The sequence below is a fragment of the Triticum dicoccoides genome, chromosome 2A, assembly GCF_002162155.2.
Source record: "Triticum dicoccoides isolate Atlit2015 ecotype Zavitan chromosome 2A, WEW_v2.0, whole genome shotgun sequence".
NCBI lineage: Eukaryota > Viridiplantae > Streptophyta > Magnoliopsida > Poales > Poaceae > Triticum > Triticum dicoccoides.
In genome coordinates, this window is record NC_041382.1 from 465,424,174 (window position 1) to 465,442,763 (window position 18,590).

General features: G+C 44.5%; 1 pseudogene; it reads right to left on the reverse strand.

Moving 5' to 3' along the window:
- Positions 1–221: 221 nt before the first annotated feature.
- LOC119359466 lies at positions 222–4,628 on the reverse strand (annotated as a pseudogene).
- Positions 4,629–18,590: the final 13,962 nt, after the last annotated feature.

Sequence of the window (18,590 nt, forward strand, 5' to 3'; positions counted from 1 at the left end):
ACACGGAAGGAACACGTACGTGTTCACCTCTCTTTTTGAAACTCAAAGCTTACTACTCTAGTTGGTACATTAATACCGAGTATGTATGTATGTACTACTCACTTTTATATACTCCTCGTATCTTGGTACCAATTGACATGGTAAAACAACAAAACATATGCAACCAACAGGTATGTTGTTGAATCCTTGACATTCCAAATTCATCTGATATGCACAAACAAAAGTAGTATGGTATATTGGATCCATTGTACAGCAACAACACTGAGCAGCACTGTATCAGGAACTACATTTAGGCCTTTAACTACAACTCATGGAATTCGTTCTCACAGTGCCAACCGTATGTTTCACTATAGCTTGTCATCCAGAGGGCCTGTTTGAGCTACAGTTATGATCAGAATGATCAGCTACGTACTGCTGCTTTTAGCCTGTTGATTGCTTCTTTACACCATGAATATGAACGGATCAGCGATAGTCTCTCCACCTGTATGTCCGGGGGTTGTACGACCTCCTCTGCAGCCATGAAACGATAGCCTCAACATCGTCCTCTGAGGATGATGGTGTTGATGACGATGACGACGCCGCCGCCGCCGCCGCGGGAGGGTGGTTGTCAGCTTGTCTTGCTCGACCAGATGGTGTTGATGATGCGATGAAGCTACGCCAGAGCCGATCAACCATATCCTTGCACATCTCGTCGCCGTCGTCGGGGAACGACTCCAACTTGTCGATGATGTCCTGCATGGCCAGGTGGAAGCCCTGGACCTGCAACAAGATGCTGTGAGCCTCGTCCACCAGCCTGTGGTTCCGCATCAGAGATATGGCGGCATCCGCCACCCCCTCCCGCACAAATCTGCTCCAGTTCTCCTCGGCCTCGCACAGGCTGGCCAGCGCCACCGCCACCGTCTTCTTCACATCAATGTCTCCCACCAGCAGCAGCTCCATCAGTGGAGCAAAGCCTCCAAGCTCACCGATCTTGATCTTGTTGTAGTAGTTGTCAGCCAGCAGCCCAAGGATCCGAGCGCACTTGGCCCTCGTGGGCACTGGCCCCAGCAATGCCCTCGCGATCAGCACGGGTATGGCGTACCGGTCGTCTCCGAAAACCTCCTTGTTGGGGCTGTAGGAAGCTGCCCTGGCAAGGATCTCCAGGACGACGTCGTCCAGCTCAGGGTGAGGCTCCAGGCATGTCTCCGGCAGGACGCAGGCGAGCTTGGTTATTGTCCCTGGGCTGCGCCCCAGCAGATGCAGGAATGAGCACCGCTCCTGGCCGGCGAGAAGGCGCAGGACAGCTTCGTAATCCTCTTTAGAGCTCCTGGGGGAGTTGGCCAAGAGGGTGACTTCCTTGAACAGGGCTTCCTCCTCGGGAGAGATAGCTGGTGGATCGGTGGGTGCTGCCAGATCACTTATCCTGTTTGAGGCACGCCAACGCGAAATGTAGATCGCAATGAGCGGATCAGGGATGAAGATGCTGTGCGTGAGGACCTCGCCGGTAACTGGACACATGCGTTTGTTTTTCTTCCACCATTTCTCCAGTTCAGACTGATCAACGGTCTGCAGCCAGCAACCAAGGAGATGAAACATAGTACAAAAAAGAAGAACTCACAGTAATGCAGCTCAGGTATTACAACAGTTCTATTAACATTCAGTGTCGACAATTAAAGAAGAGTAGTAAAAAATGCAGCGAACAAGACACGCTAACAAAACACAAGCAATAGGAGTTTTGTTTTGCCATTCTCTTTTTCAAATGCATCGAGACATAAAGCTTTTGTGTTTTCTTGGGAGGAAAAAAGAAAGAATGCCCCAACCCAGAACTAATAAAACGCTATGGTATCAGAAACCCTTCTAACAGATCCTCCTATGAGATTGATATCCACTAGTATCCTGATCAGTATAGCAGCACGACCTTATTTGAACAAACACAACCATATATCAGCGACATCCTACGATCCAACACAAAACTCTTCAGAAACATCTCTAGGAACTCAACAAGCAAGCATCTACAGTTCTACACAAAGGATCTCTAATTCTCAGTTAACATTTGCACTGCAACCAAACAAGATATCATAGTGAGGAATGATGAAAATCAATCTGAGTTCTTGAATCTGTAGAAACAATAGCATTACATATTTTCGTGGTCAGATAAGAAATACTCTTGCTAACAGGAAAGTCAAAGCATTTCAATCACACCATCTCCAAAGTGGTCTCAAAAGATGAATACAATGCCCATCCAACACTAATAAATAAGTGAGAAAATCAAGAACAACAGTACAACACCCATTGCATCATCTCATCCAAAACAAACACATCCAAACAAATGAAATCATATTGTCAGCAGAAAAACTATCTGTGAGATTTTTAACACAACAGTTTTTTTATCAGATTGATCCCAGCTACAAGTAACTCCATTGCACTACACTATTTTTTCACTTTAACTTCAGGGATATTATCTGATCAAACTTTGGTGAGAAGTACAACCTTTACAGATCACACTTTACAAAGTTATTTTTTTATATAACTACATTCAAGCTTCTGAATTATGCTCAATCCAACATGCTGAACTACCCCAAGCCCACAACTAATAAAACACTAGGATTTCAGAAACATTTCTAAAAAGTTTCCTCAATCCACTAAGTATCCCAAGTTCCCAACCAGTATCACGTATCTGAAATTTTGAACCAAAATGCTGTATGAATTAGTACGTCTGATCCTCAGCGAGATCCTCAAAATTCTTCAGAAACAGACTCAAGAGAGACTTGAAGAGTAAGCAAAAATTTAAGGATCTCAATTGACCCTGACACAACAGTCTAACAAGATTTGATATAGAGATAAAAATCATGCTAACTTTAAAGTCTGAACTAACCTGAACATTTCAACTACATAAGAGTTTCCAAACTGGTCTTACAAGATGGAAACAGTGCGCATCCATGATCCAAACAGAAGGAATTAAGTAAACGTACTTCAAATGTTACAAGACCCATTGCATTAGTTAATCCCAAACAAGTGAAACAGCACAAATTAAACAGCACGCAACTGGCCCAAGAAGTAACTCCACTGCAGCACACTAGTTTTTCACTGGATTTAACTTCAGGGATATTATCTGATCAAATTTTAGTGAGAAGTTCAACTTTTATAGATCACGTTACAACGATATAATTACATATCAAGCTTCTGAATTATTCTCAATGCAACATGCTGAACTACCCCAAGTCCGCAACTAATAAAATGCTTTGGTTTCAGAAACACTTCTAAATTTCTTCCTCAATCCAGTAAGTATCCCAAGTTCCCAACCAGTATCACATATTTGAACCAAAATTCTGTTATATGAACTAGACAAATTATAGTACGTCTGATCCTCAGCGAGATCCTATGATCCAAAGGACAATACTCAAAATTCTTCAGAAACAGACTCAAGAGAGACTTGAAGAGTAAGCAAACTTTAAGGATCTCAACTGACCCTGACACAACAATCTAACAAGATTTCATAGAGATAAAAATCATGCTAACTTCAAAGTCTGAACTAACCTGAACATTTCACCTAGATAAGAGTTTCCAATCTGGTCTTACAAGATGAGAAGTACTTCAAATGTTACAAGAACCATTGCATTAGTTAATCCCAATTCCCAAACAAGTGAAACAACACAAACAGCACGCAACTGGCACAAGAAGTACTACATCTCAGAGAGCAGGTGAAAGATTTGACGAACCTTTCCAGAGGCGATGACGACTGGTTTCTCCATGAACTTCTTGGAGAAAGGGCACAGGAAGAACTCCGGCACGGCCACTGGACCAATCCATAACCTCCTGGCATCGGCGCTGCAACGGTGGAGTTCGTCGGACCGGGCGGCCTCAAGAGCCCGGAATGCGCACTCGAAGAGCTCGAGCGGGGGCACCGCTTTCTCCTCGTGGGAGCACAGGTCCGTGAACCAGGCGAGCTCGGCAACCGCCTCCATTTTTCGTAACCACCTCTCTAGCCCCATCAGGTCGACCACCTTCCGATCGAGAAGGAGCTCCTTCTTGATCTTCTCCGTCCTGGGGCCTGCGGTGGCGCCCATCGTCGCCTCCAAGAACTGGGCGGCGAACTGGCCAAGAACCTCCGCCGCGTCGACAACTTTCGGCGGCGCCTCGAGCGGAGGGAAGGAGAACTCCCGTTCCGCCGCCACCTCCTGTTCTCGACCTCCTGTGATGGAAGCGGAGCTCGTGCTGGTATCCGGTGGAGGGACCAGCCTCGGCCTCGCGCTCTGATCTCTCGTCGAGGAGACGGTCTCCTCCATGGCACCGAGGTCCCAGTCGAAGGATCCTCCAGGACCACCTGTGCCGCCAGAACCGGCACCATCTGCAGCCGCAGGGACAACCGTCACCCTTGCGGACCTTCGCGTCCGCACCGAGTGGGGGACGGGCCTCGACCCGGCGCCAGGCGGAGACGGCGACCTCGACCCGGCGCCAGGCGTAGGAAACGGCGACCTCGACCCGGCTCCAGGCGGAGGGGACGGCGACCTCGACCTCGCTCCGAATAATTTGAGGGGCCCATGATCAGCCGAAGGAGTCTGCGCCCGCGCTGTCCGCCCCCGCCTCCGCAGGCCGGGCTCTTCCTCCTCCTTGATCCCCTCCTCCGTCCAGTCCCGGATGCCGTCCATTGATGGGCGTCGCCGTTCCTCGCGTTCTTGGCCTCTTCTTGGCAGGCGCAATGTGGGGTGGGAGGGGGAGGGCTTGGGGGGAATTTGGCTTTTGGCGGCAACAAGATGGATGTGAAATTGCGAACGGAGTGGAGGTTACCAGCCTAGGATGGCTTCCTTTTGTAACCGGAAAGAGGAGGCGGGGAACTGGAGTGAGGCGTCGCAGAGGCCGGGCTCCATGGAGCCCGTTTTATCAAAAAAAATCAGAATATACTTAAAAGTTTCAAAAAAATATCAAATCTTTTTATACAAATACATATGACTGTTCGTCAAGTTACAAAAAAGTTTCATCAGGTAATTTGATTATTTGCATGCTACACAAAAAAGATAAATATCTGGCCCAAAAACGACAAAGATAAAGCTCATTATAATCTGTGTATTTATTTTTTTGTATACATTACATGTTAACATAAAAGTTCATGAAATTTTATACATGTATACTACAAATAAATATCTATGTATATACTTTTTTTTAGATTTTTTCAATGTGTGAAAATAGTATTTTCACTGAAAAGAAATAACGAGCTATGTGAAGCTCGGTCTCTGCTATGCTTTTTCGCGGGGAACTGCAGGCTTAACGGGTCCTGGTCCAGGATCACCAACAGGCAACAGCAGACGTCCATTCCGCCCTCAAGATTTGTGCAGGCCAATCATATTTGGCACTCGCGTGGCATGACAATCAAGCATAGCTTATGGGACCCACAATCTATCTTTCTCTACTTTATCTTCTCGCAATCGCATTGCTAGCACAGAGAAGGCATGACCGAAAGAGTAGGCGACTTCACTTGGCCAGACCTATCCATGCCAATGAAGTAAGGGAAAACTGGACGTGGAGTTTCTACACCCAGGAGCAAATGCTCCTGGTGTGAACAGTAACATCAAATAAATTTTAAAATAATTCAAAAAATTCTGAATTTTTTTGTGGCATGCTTTAAAAAATGTTTGTTGTGCATGCAAAAATTTGTCGCAAAATCACATTGGTGGAAGGTATGGTAAAAAAAATCGATGCTCTGAAAATATTACTTACAAAAGCATTTTGGAGCTCTGATTTTATTTTTTTCGGCATGCCTTCCACAAATGTGATTTCGCAATGAAATTTTGCATACGCGACAAAAATTTGTGGAAGTATGTCACAAAAAAATTTCAGAATTTTTTAAATATTTTTTCTATTTTTTTGATGTTACTGTTCACACCAGGAGTATTTGTTCCTCGGCGTAGAAATGTACTTTCGGGGAAAACTTTGTTTTTGTCACTCTAGTTTTGCCAACTTTGCTTATGCCACTCTAGAATTTGACATCTCACTTTTGCCACTCTTAGCTTTTGACAATACATCACAAATGTCATTCCGTGGCAAAAACGACAATTTTTCATTTCACTTTTGCCACTCTTAGCTTTTGACATGTATCACAATTGCCTCTCTAAAATTTTTGCTTTTGCCACGGAATGGCAAAAGTGATATATTGTCAAAATCTAAGAGTGGCGAAAGTGAAATGTCAAATTCTAGAGTGGCTTAAGCAAAGTTGGCAAAAACTAGAGTGGCAAAAACAAAGTTTTCCCTAACAAAATATAGTTGGGCCATTGACAAAAATAGCCCTAACAAAATATAGTTGGGCCATTAACAAAAATAGTCATCTCTATAACTATGATCATTCATGGCATAATCTTATACAGGTACGTCCGTTATTCCAACTACATCTATTACTATTAATCCACCCGAAGACCACTATTCAGTAGGCATCTCAAAGTATTAAGTTTACAAGAAACAGAGTAACACAATAAGCAAGATGACATAATGTAGACATGAAGAAATCTAGCAATAAGGTCAAACGCCCATCGTTTTATCCTTAGTGGCAATAATACAAATACATGCCGTGTCCCCATTTTATCACTGGAATATAGAACACTTCAAGATTTAACCCATTACTATGTACCACTCCCTCTGAAGATCTACTAATCAATCTTGGCCAAAGAAGACAAATAGATTGAAAAGCATAAATGTCTACTTAGTTATACAACAAAGGAACTTTAAAAGATTCAATATGATTCAATGAACAATCTGATCATAAACTCACAATTCATCATTTCCCAACAAACACACCACAAAATTACATCAGATTGAACCCCATCATACAAGAAGGAAGGGGGACATGGTATTGAAGATCCATAGAGAGAGAGAGAGAGGGAGAGAGAATCATCTAACTATTACTATGGACACGTAGGTCCTTCAGGAACTACTCACACATGGTCATGGAGGCAACAAGGTTGATAAAGAGGCATCCTCCAATGGCTCCTCCCTCGGGCAAGACTCCTGAACAGGGATCCAGATGGGATCTCTTCGGAACAGAGACTTGCGGCGGCGATAAAATTCTTCTAGAGCAAAGACGGATGGTTTCGGTATTTAGGACGATGAATCAAGTCAAGGCGTAACCAAGGGCCCCACATGGATAGGTGGCGTGGCCACCCCCTGGTCGCACCACGTGTCCATGTGGCCAGTTGGTGCCCCCTCTCGATGCTTCCTAGGGCTTCCAGTGTTTCTTGTTGCCCAAAAAAATAGTGTTAAACCAGCAACATATTTTGACCTCCATACATATTGATTTCCTTTGAAACCAAGAGCAAGCAGAAAATGGGAACTGGCATTGGACACTAAATTAATAGGTTAGTATAGAAAAATAATACAAATTGCTATAAAAAGTATATAAAAATGATAACACAATAGCATTTAACAATAAAAAATTATAGATATGTTTGAGATGTATCACCTGTCTAGATCTCAGGCACAACAGCCAGGTTTGGTCGGGGCATTACAATTGGTACCAGAGCTGACCCTCATGGTTACACGAACATGTGCAAACATGGGGCACATGTGTGGATGTTGGCATTGGCGTGCACGGATGTGTGTCAAGAAGGAACGTTCCTGCTAGGCCAACGTGGACATCAGTTCCTTTGAGGGATATGTATGTGACATCTCGGCTTAATAGAAATGATTAATTATTCATATCAACAAGGTGTGCCTTCTTTTAGGGAGCCTCTCCAAAAATAACCTCAAACTTAACTGTGCTTGGCTTGGAGAAATTTCAGGATGGGTGACCGACTAGAAAGTTGATCATGGGTGTGCATGAGTGAGGACAAATTGTGCAGGAAGGACTAGTGTTGATCTGTGGATCATTCTTGATTCCGGGCGCAACGGCCAGGAATCGGTGGGTTTCGTCGGGGTGTTACTGACGGTGTCTAGGCTGAGGGGCCTCTTACCAAGCTGACTCCCAGCCTAGTGCTCTAGGACCAGGCAGGGATGGGGTCCCCTCTGACGGTTCCTGATGACCCACAAGTGTAGGGCATCTATCATAGATTTTCGATAAGTAAGAGTGTCGAACCCAACGAGGAGCAGAAGGAAATGATAAGCAGTTTTCAGTAAGGTATTCTCTGCAAGCACTGAAATTATCGGTAATAGATAGTTTTGTGATAAGGTAATTTGTAACGAGTAGCGAGTAATAAAAGTAAATAAGGTGCAGCAAGATGGCCCAATCCTTTTTGTAGCAAAGGACAAGCCTGGACAAACTCTTATATGAAGAAAAGCACTCCCGAGGACACATGGGAATTATCGTCAAGCTAGTTTTCATCACGATCATATGATTCATGTTCGGTACTTTGATAATTTGATATGTGGGTGGACCGCTGCTTGGGTACTGTCCTTACTTGGACAAGCATCCCACTTATGATTAACCCCCATTGCAAGCATCCGCAACTACAACAGAAGTATTAAGGTAAACCTAACCATAGCATGATACATATGGATCCAAATCAGCCCCTTACGAAGCAACGCATAAACTAGGGTTTAAACTTCTGTCACTCTAGCAACCCATCATCTACTTATTACTTCCCAATGCCTCCCTCTAGGGCCAAACAATGGTGAAGTGTCATGTAGTCGACGTTCACATGACACCACTAGAGGGATGACAACATACATCTCATCAAAATACCGAACGAATACCAAATTCACATGACTACTAATAGCAAGACTTCTCCCATGTCCTCAGGAACAAATGTAACTACTCACAAAGCATATTCATGTTCATAATCAGAGGGGTGTTAATATGCATAATGGATTAGAACATATGATCTTCCACCAAGTAAACCAACTAGCATCAACTACAAGGAGTAATCAACACTACTAGCAACCCACATGTACCGATCTGAGGTTTGGATACAAAGATTAGATACAATAGACGAACTAGGGTTTGAGATGAGATGGTGCTGGTGAAGATGTTGATGGAGATTGACCCCCTCCCGATGAGAGGATCCTTGGTGATGACGATGGTGATGATTTCCCCCTCCCGGAGGGAAGTTTCCCTGGCAGAACAGCTCTGCCGGAGCCCTAGATTGGTTCTGCCAAGGTTCCGCCTCGTGGCGGCGGAGTTTCTTCCCGAAAGCTTGCTTATGATTTTTTCCCGGACGAAAGACCTCATATAGCAGAAGATGGGCATCAGAGGGCCACTAGGGAGCCCATGAGGCAGGGGGCGTGCCCAGGGGGTAGGGCGCGCCCCCACCCTCGTGGCTGGTGGGTGGCCCCCCTCTGGTACTTCTTGCGCCCAATATTTTTTATATATTCTGGAAAGTGCTCCCGTGGAGTTTCAGGACTTTTGGAGATGTGCAGAATAGGTCTCTAATATTTGCTCCTTTTCCAGTCCAGAATTCCAGCTGCCGGCATTCCCCCTCTTCATGTAAACCTTGTAAAATAAGAGAGAATAGGCATAAGTATTGTGGCATAATGTGTAATAATAGCCCATAATGCAATAAATATTGATATAAAAGCATGATGCAAAATGGACGTATCAACTCCCCCAAGCTTAGACCTCGCTTGTCCTCAAGGGAAAGCCGAAATCGAAAAATATGTCCACATGTTTGGAGATAGAGGTGTCGATAAAAATAAAATACGGACATGAGGGCATCATGATCATTCTTAGAGCAGCAACATATATATTGTCATGTGATCATTCTTAGAGCAGCAACATATATATTGTCATTCTTAGAGCATCATCATCATGATCATCATATTGTCATGTGATCTCTTATGCTAAAGTAACAATTCAATCACAATTTCAAGTATGAATCATAAACTTCATTGAAAGCTAACAAACTCTAATCTCAGTCATTGAGGCAATTGCAATTTATCATAACATAGGAAAGAGTCAATATAAGAGCTTTTCAGCAAGTCCACATATTCAACTATCATTTAGTCTTTCACAATTGCTAACACTCACGCAATATTTATGGGTATGGAGTTTTAATCGGACACAGAGAAAGATAGGGGCTTATAGTTTTGCCTCCCAACGTTTTACCTCAAGGGTAATGTCAACAATAATAGCTCATGCAGACTCACATCCAATTAGCTATATGTATCTGGATCTTTCCAGCACATTGTGCTTGCCAAAGGATAAAATGTAAAAAGGAAAGGTGAAGATCACCATGACTCTTATATAAGGTAGAAGATAAAAGTAAAAGATAGGCCCTTCGCAGAGGGAAGCAGAGATTGTCATGCGCTTTTGTGGTTGGATACACAAAATCTTAATGCAAAAGAACGTCACTTTATATTGCCACTTGTGATATGGACCTTTATTACACTTCCGTGATGATACGTGTTTGTCACAGTAGGTCGCGTTTTCTGTCATGCATGTACATCCATGACGATTTTATGACAGAATCAAGATAGTCATACATGTGCTGTCGTAGAAATGTTCCATGACATTACCAAAATTATCATCACAGAAGTGTCAACACTACAAATAAATACACTTCCGTGATATACGTGTTTGTCACAGTAGGTCGCCTTTTCTGTCATGCATATACATCCATACGATTTTATGACAGAATCAAGACAGTCATACATGTGTTATCGTAGAAATGTTCCATGACGTTACCAAAATTATCATCACAGAAGTGTCCACTTCCATGACGATAAATCGCGTGTCATAGAAGTGCTTTCGTCAAGGGTGACCGACACGTGGCATCCACCGTAACAGAACGTCGCTAAGCTATCGGGTCGGGTTTTTGGATCCGATAACCCGTTAACAGACCCGACCAATGGGGATTTTCCACGTGTAAAATCATCATTGGCTGGAGGAAACACGTGTCGGCTCATCGCTGGGACAGATGTCATCCACTCATTGGACAGAAGGCGCCTATGATACGTCGACACGTGGCACGGCCCAGCAGAGGCCCATTCCTGTGAAAAGGCCGGCCTGTTTGACTTGGTCAAAAGGTGGCGGGCCGGCCCATGGAAAGCCTATTAACGGCCTTGTAACGCTCTCGATGCGGCTATATCTCCCACGTGTCGAAGCACGACTTAGAGGCATAACCGCATTGAAAGCAATGTTGCAAGTGAGGTAATCTTCACACAACCCATGTAATACATAAGGGAAAGAGATACATAGTTGGCTTACAATCGCCACTTTGCACAATACATGAATAAAGCATAACATCATCCAGATACAAACAAGTTCCGACTACGGAACCAAAATAAAAGAAGACTACCCCAAATGATACACAGATCCCTAATCGTCCCAACTGGGCTCCACTACTGATCAGCTGAAACGAAACCACACAAAGAACGAGATCTTCATCGAGCTCCTCCTTGAGCTCGGTTGCGTCACCTGCTCGGTATCATCGACACCTGCAAACTGGTTTTGGAAGTAACTGTGAGTCATGGGGACTCAGCAATCTCACACACTCGCGATCAAGACTATTTAAGCTTATAGGTAAGGTAAAGGTATGATGTGGAGCTGCAGCAAGCGACTAGCATATATGGTGGCTAACATACGCAAATGAGAGCGAGAAGAGAAGGCAAAAGCACGATCGAGAATCTATGATCAAGAAGTGATCCTAGAACAACCTACGTCAAACATTACTCCAACACCGTGTTCACTTCCCGGACTCCGCCGAAAAGAGACCATCACGACTACACACGCGGTAGATGTATTTTAATTAAGGTCACCTTCAGGTTTCTACAACCAGACATTAACAAATTCCCATCTGCCCATAACCGCGGGCACGGCTTTCGAAAGATCAATCCCTGCAGGGGTGTCCCAACTTAGCCCATCACAAGCTCTCACGGTCAACGAAGGATATTCCTTCTCCCAAGACAATCCGATCAGACTCGGCATCCCGATTACAAGACATCCTCGACAATGGTAAAACAAGTCCAGCAACACCGCTTGAATGTGCCGACAAATCCCGATAGGAGCTGCACATATCTCGTTCTCAGGGCACACTCAGATGAGACATCCTACGAGTAAAACCAACCCTCAAGTTGCCCCGAGGTGTCCCTGCAGTCTACTCGGTCGGACCAACACTCAGAGGAGCACTGGCCCAGGGGGGTTTAAATAAACCCTTGAATCTGCGGAACCCAAGGGAAAAAGAGGCTAGGTGGCGAATGGTAAAACCAATGTTGGGCATTGCTGGAGGAGTTTTATTCAAGGCGAACTGTCAAGGGGTTCCCATTATAACCCAACCGTGTAAGGAACGCAAAATCCGGGAACATAACACCAATATGACGGAAACTAGGGCGGCAAGAGTGGAACAAAACACCCGGCATAAGGCCGAGCCTTCCACCCTTTACCAAGTATATAGATGCATTAATTAAATAAGAGATATTGTGATATCCCAACAAATATTCATGTTCCAACATGGAACAAACTCCAATCTTCACCTGCAACTAGCAACGCTATAAGAGGGGTTGAGCAAAGCGGTAACATAGCCAAACAACGTTTTGCTAGGACAAGGTGGGTTAGAGGCTTGGCTTAACAATATGGGAGGCATGATAAGCAAGTGGTAGGTATCGCAGCATAGGCATAGCAAAAGAGCAAGCATCTAGCAAGCAAAGATAGAAGTGATTTCGAGGGTATGGTCATCTTGCCTGAGATCCCGCAAGGAAGAAGAACGAGTCCATGAAGAAGACAAACGGACGTAGTCGAACGAATCCTCACAAACGCGACGATATCAAAACTAACCCGAAGAAGCATCACCGGAAAGAAGCAACCAACATGGTAAACAACCACCACATAAACATGGCATGATGCACAACCAAGTATGATGCATGTCCGGTTTAAATGTTCATGGCATGACAAAGTGCACAAGCAATTCTACATATTAAGTGGAGCTCAATATGCAACGAGTTGCTTATTGACGAAACACCACATCAATTATTTAGTTCTCTCTCGGTTAGGTACTCGACAATATTAAATGTTGTTTAAACATGGCAAGAGGTGATACATAACAAAACTATACCATCTAAACAATTTAAATGGGGCCGAATATAACAAACAACAAATCCGGTAAATCCCCATATGCATTAGTAATTTGGTGCAACAACAATCTAAATATTTTAATTGTTGTTATCATGATGCGGATGACATGAACAAGTTTATGCAATTTTTATTAAAAGTTGACAAGAGCATTATGAAGCATTTGTCACCATGGTGGAAAGGAAAAAGGGTGCCACGGCAATGATAACGAAAACGGTGCCACGACAACATTCTGGTTCCGGTAACTCGATTGAGATACTGATGCAAAGGAGAAGTGTGCGGATGCGTGCAAAAGATGGTGGGGCGCTCCCGGATTCCGGGTGTCCCATGATTTGGCGACAAGGAAACGAGCGACAATTTGGGCACGGTGCAAACACGAGCATCTCAAACAACACAAGCATTCAGTCCACGGGCGTCGTTCCGGCGGTTATACCTTCAAAGCATTCATTTTCGGAGCGGAATGGGTTCAGTAGTAGCGGATGTAGTGGTTCGCGTTCGATCGGAGAGGTACTTCATGACTCCAACGTCTTCGGGGTGACGGTAGGGGTACACACGACGTCGTGGGAGTAGTGGTTCACGCAACAGTAGTCGAACTTGACGAATCCGAACTCTTCGAGGGTCGCCGGTAGAGGTACTTGTCGCATCGCCGGGCGTATTCGTACACGTTTTGGAGAGGAACTTGGCATATCCATGTACTTGGCGTTTTGCAATCCCATGTCCAGGATCATGATGTAGTCGTTCGGGCATCATGGAGGAACTTGCCGTTCGCGGGGTCCCGGTCTTGGCCAAGGAGAGGGGCGCAGCCCACGCAAGGAGGGGAGGCTGTGGTGGGTGCACTGGGCTTGCGCGTGCAGCGATCAACGGGGCTGGGTGCTGCTAGTCATCTCCTTCGCTAGGAGACGGAACGAAGGCGCGGCAGCAGGGCAAGCAAGGGGGATGGCACTGGTCGTCATCGTTCGGCACAGCAGAAGCAGGGTAGGCCAGCGACGAGGGCTTGGGGAGGTCGATCTGGTCGCCTCCGAGGCTTGGGCACGCCAGAGCTTCGAGCTGGAGGCGGCGGACGGCATCCATGGCTGCTCCCGGAGCTTCGCCAGAGGCGCGCAGACAAGGTAGGGCATGGGAGCCCGAGGTCGATGGCGTCGGGCGCTGGCCAACGCGCTCGTCAGGGACGCGTGTGGCAAGGAACTCCTGCCGATTCGGTCGGCCGGCAACGAGGCTGGCGAAAGAGGAGGGAGAGGGGAACGTGACGAGGGCACGGTGCTGCTCGGGGGCTTGGACTCCGCCGGTCGGAGCGACAGCAGGGAGCTCCTGCTCCAGCCAAAGACGACGACGGGAGGAAGGAGAGAGAGGCGACGCGAGGATGGAGGTAGCGGGGGCGATGGAAGAGAGGGGCACGCGCGAGCTGGGGAGCTCCTCTCCCTGGCGATGTGGTGCAGGGTGTGTGAGGCGGCGGGAGTAGGAACGAGGAGGAGGGGATCGGGAGGAGAGGGTTCGAGCGGGGTGACTGCGCCTACGTGAGGGTGATGGCGTGAGGGAGAGAGCGAAGGGAGAGAGCTGGGGATTCGGTCGGGGCTAGGGTTAGAATGTCCAAATGGGCCTTGGGCCAACTGGTGGTGGGCTGGCTGAGCTTAGGAGGGTTAGCTGGGCCGCTAGTTGCCGCTTCGGAGCAAAAAGGCCAACCTTTTGCTATTTCCCATTAACAGAAAAGTAGACAGAAGGAGAAGGGAAGGAAAGGAATCGCTAGGGGTTTTGGAAAATGCTGAAACTTCTCCTACTGAGTCTAAGAATTATACTTAGCCCAAGAAAAGAAGTTTCACGCGATATAGAAGAGTTTAATTCAAACTCATTTGAATTTAATTCAAATGGTTTGAACTAGGACGAGGTTTTAGGGGTGACCAAAAATGTTGAGATTTTTGGTGGAGCTCCGGAAAGCGATAAAAGAATATGAGGACAAAGTTTGGAGACCAAATTTGAATCAGAAAAGGCACGAAAATATTTGCAAGTGTTTATGGTTAATTCCAAATTAATGGAATAGTTATTATAGCTCTCTAAATATCGAGAGGATATGTTGTAAAGAGAATCACCATGTGAATTCCCTCGGTTTAAATGGATCAAAGGTCCATGCCATTATTTAGTTGAGTTGCAAAAGATTTAAGAGATGATGGCATGATGACATGATGCAATGCACATGATGCAACGAACCAAACAAATCACCCGACAACACTCGGAAACATGGAAGGCATCTGAAAGCTCCGGTCTTGGGGCGTTACAACACTCCACCACTACGAGAGGATCTCGTCCCGAGATCTAGAATGGCACCGGAGGGAAAATGGAAGAGAAAGAAAACAGGTAAAACTAAGTTGCTTCTTTGACAAACGAGTGAAACCAAAGAACCTTGAAAAGGTTAAGCCATTTTGAGAAAAGAATACAACTAAGATGAACGAAGTTGATAACTCTCCATTAGAAAAGAGGAACAAGGAACATCATGAGAACCCTGTAGGCTGAAAGAAATTAGAAAAAAGGGTTGCAATGGACAAGAAGTACATGCAAGCACCTCGAATGACACGAGATGTACAAGGAATGATAAAGATCAATTACGGCAATACTCCAGTTGAAAATGGAAGGTACATAATATGAGCTTTGCAATATGAAAGCACTTGGATGAGACTCCGGTTAGAAGAGTAATGATAGACACAACACTCCGGTTAAAAATGGACAAGCACGAAAAGAACATGATATTTGAGAAAACGAGATGATGGGTGAATATAGCAGCAATACAAAGCCTCCGGAAGAAATGAAAGAATGCATAGAAAAGAACGGAGAAGAAAAACAACATGTTCTACCTCAAACGAATTTGAGAGAGCATCCTTAGAAAAGAAGGATTGAACGGAGTTGTTGGGAAATCAACAACGAAAAGAACAGGCTTGTTGAGGCTTATGGAAAACATCTCGAGAACTTGAGGTGAAAACCTGCCACAAACGAAAACAATTGCTTGCTTGAGAGCGACGGAGAGATGAAAACATCTTTCATCGCGAGAATAGGAGGAAACTTGGATTATTGATAAGCACCCCAATAGCAACATTCCTTAGGGAAGGTTTTAGGTGAAATATAGCCCAAGATAACTCCAACGAAGAGATTGGTGGATTTAAAATATCTCATTCTTGATAGCATGTGAATCATGAAACACACAGAAATTGTCAAAAATGACATAATACCACCTCAAAATCTAAGATAGAGCGAATTGGACTTTGAGATGCAAGATGAAGAATGCTTGAGCTCCTCTGAAAAGAATGTTGATGAACACTTTGAGAAGGAATTGAATCCTTGATGAACCATCATGTAGAACCTTCATGAAGAACTGCGGTAACAAAAGTATGATCACACAAAAGAAAGAGAAGTTGAAAACACTAGGTGAAGCCTTGCGATGATTTAGATGAATCTCCATGGTGATATCATTGAGAGATCTCGGAACTCCGGAAAAGAAAAGATAAGTCTCTCGAACCGAGAATGTGATATGATGAACCACTCCGGGAAGAAAGATGAACAAATGACCTCAAGAATTTGATGAGCCTCCGGAATAAGGAATTAATCACTTGGATAAAACAAGAATAAGAATTACATTATGCTTATCCTTCATCAATTAAATTGATGACAAGCAACGGATTTGACATACTACTTATTCTCGTAGAAAGGATTAAGAGAGATATAGTGCAAACGTGAGAAGGTCTTCAACGAATCACCGGTCGGGTTGGAACTACGAATAAATTGATATAATAAACAAAGGAAGAAAAATCTTGGAAGAACCACCGTACGAATTGAAAATGAACAAAGAAAAGATAAGGAAACACCAGGAAGAATTTGCAAATGAACGAAGATGCTTGGGAGAATTTAGATACAAGTGAAATGAAGAGATCGTGAATTGATTAGAGAATATTTGAATGATGCACCGGTAAGATTTAGAGAAAGAGAGCTGAAATCTGAGAATGAATAATCCTGAATTGATGGACTCCGGATAACCAAACTAAGAAGACTCCTGAATAGTTCTAGATGGGTGAAAAGAATTCTCATAATCGAAAATAATTACGAGAGGATGGCAACAAGCTAGAATCACGAATCTTGAAGAGAAATGGAGCAAGGTATGGAGGAAAACTCTTCTTCGGTCTTCAAATCCGAGAATGACGACGATAAACACCACCACTGAGAATTGTTGAGGCACTCCGGAATGAAGAATGGAGAGGTTGAGCCAACGATGAAAAGAATTAGACCGATCTTGGTGAAAGACATTTGACTGATGATAATTCATTCTTACGCCAAACTTCGAAATGAAATTTGAGGATAGCTTCGGGAAAAATAAGAAGAGTCAGGTAAGATTTTGGGAAAAGACCTATGGGTTAGGGCCCACTCAAAAGAAATACTGATGAACGATTTAAAAGAGAGAATGCACCGGTTGAATTAAAAGGCTTGAATGAGATAACAACCTCGAGATATCTTCAACACTCCGGAACAATTGAATAATGAGAAGTGGAATGATAATAAGGTGCACCGGCATGGAAAACATTTGAAACGAGTTAAAGGATATGATCAACACCAAAAGCTTGAATTGAATCCACCGGAGAAGAAAAAGAATGACGAATGATGAGCTTGAAGCTCCACTAGAATCTCCACGATAAATCACCGGATCGAAACTTGAAACAAAAGGATGAAGGGACTTCACATCAATAAGATGGATACTTGATTAAGATATATGAGTCCTTGAAGAAACATGGGTGGGAGGGCGGGAAAACAAAGGCAACTTGGGATGGATGAAACAAACAACGTTGAGAGCTTAGATTGAATCTTGCGGATGTTGAAAATGGACGGATCCGCTTGAAGAGAAGCACACCGGTTGAAAAGGATTGGCAAGACAATCTCGATGATCAAGAAGGATTAGTATTCACATATGAATATGAGAACGCCACTTAGACAAGGGATGGAATCAACATTTGACTTCGAAGCAACTCGAAAACCACAACTCAAAACAAAACAAAGGATTGGCTTGCAGAATAAGCCGGAACAAACATATGATAGAGATTTCGTCCGAAGTTTTCGTGGTGGGGCCTACACGGGCTCGATCGTACAACACCATCATGTGCAAGGCAGTGCACATGACATACGAAGCGTCCCCGAGTCAGCATAGCCAAGGACTCTTTAAGACACAACGAGACCACTGTAAAACCAACCGTGGATAGGCGGACCACTAGACGTTGAACCCCAATTTCATATCATACATCTGTCTGAAAGATATCCTAAGAGCTACTTGAATTCCCACTTATAAACTCCCGAAACTTTCCGGTTATGCAATCAGGTGTTGGGGATACAGGGGAAGCATAATATCTCACCCAACACTAACAAATCCTACATCCAGCTGTATCCATCCTTCAACACATAACCAAGAAACCTTCGGAAATCATTTACCTCAACCTTCGAAAAGCATCCGTTATACGAGTTATGGCAATACTCCCGAACTCCCGCCCCAGTACTGGGTGGCGTCAAGGTTATCTCACCAACAACTGCATAAAAGAGATTTTCGATGTCGGCGAACACAGGTATTTCAGAACTGCAATGATAAAATTGTGACGACAACACC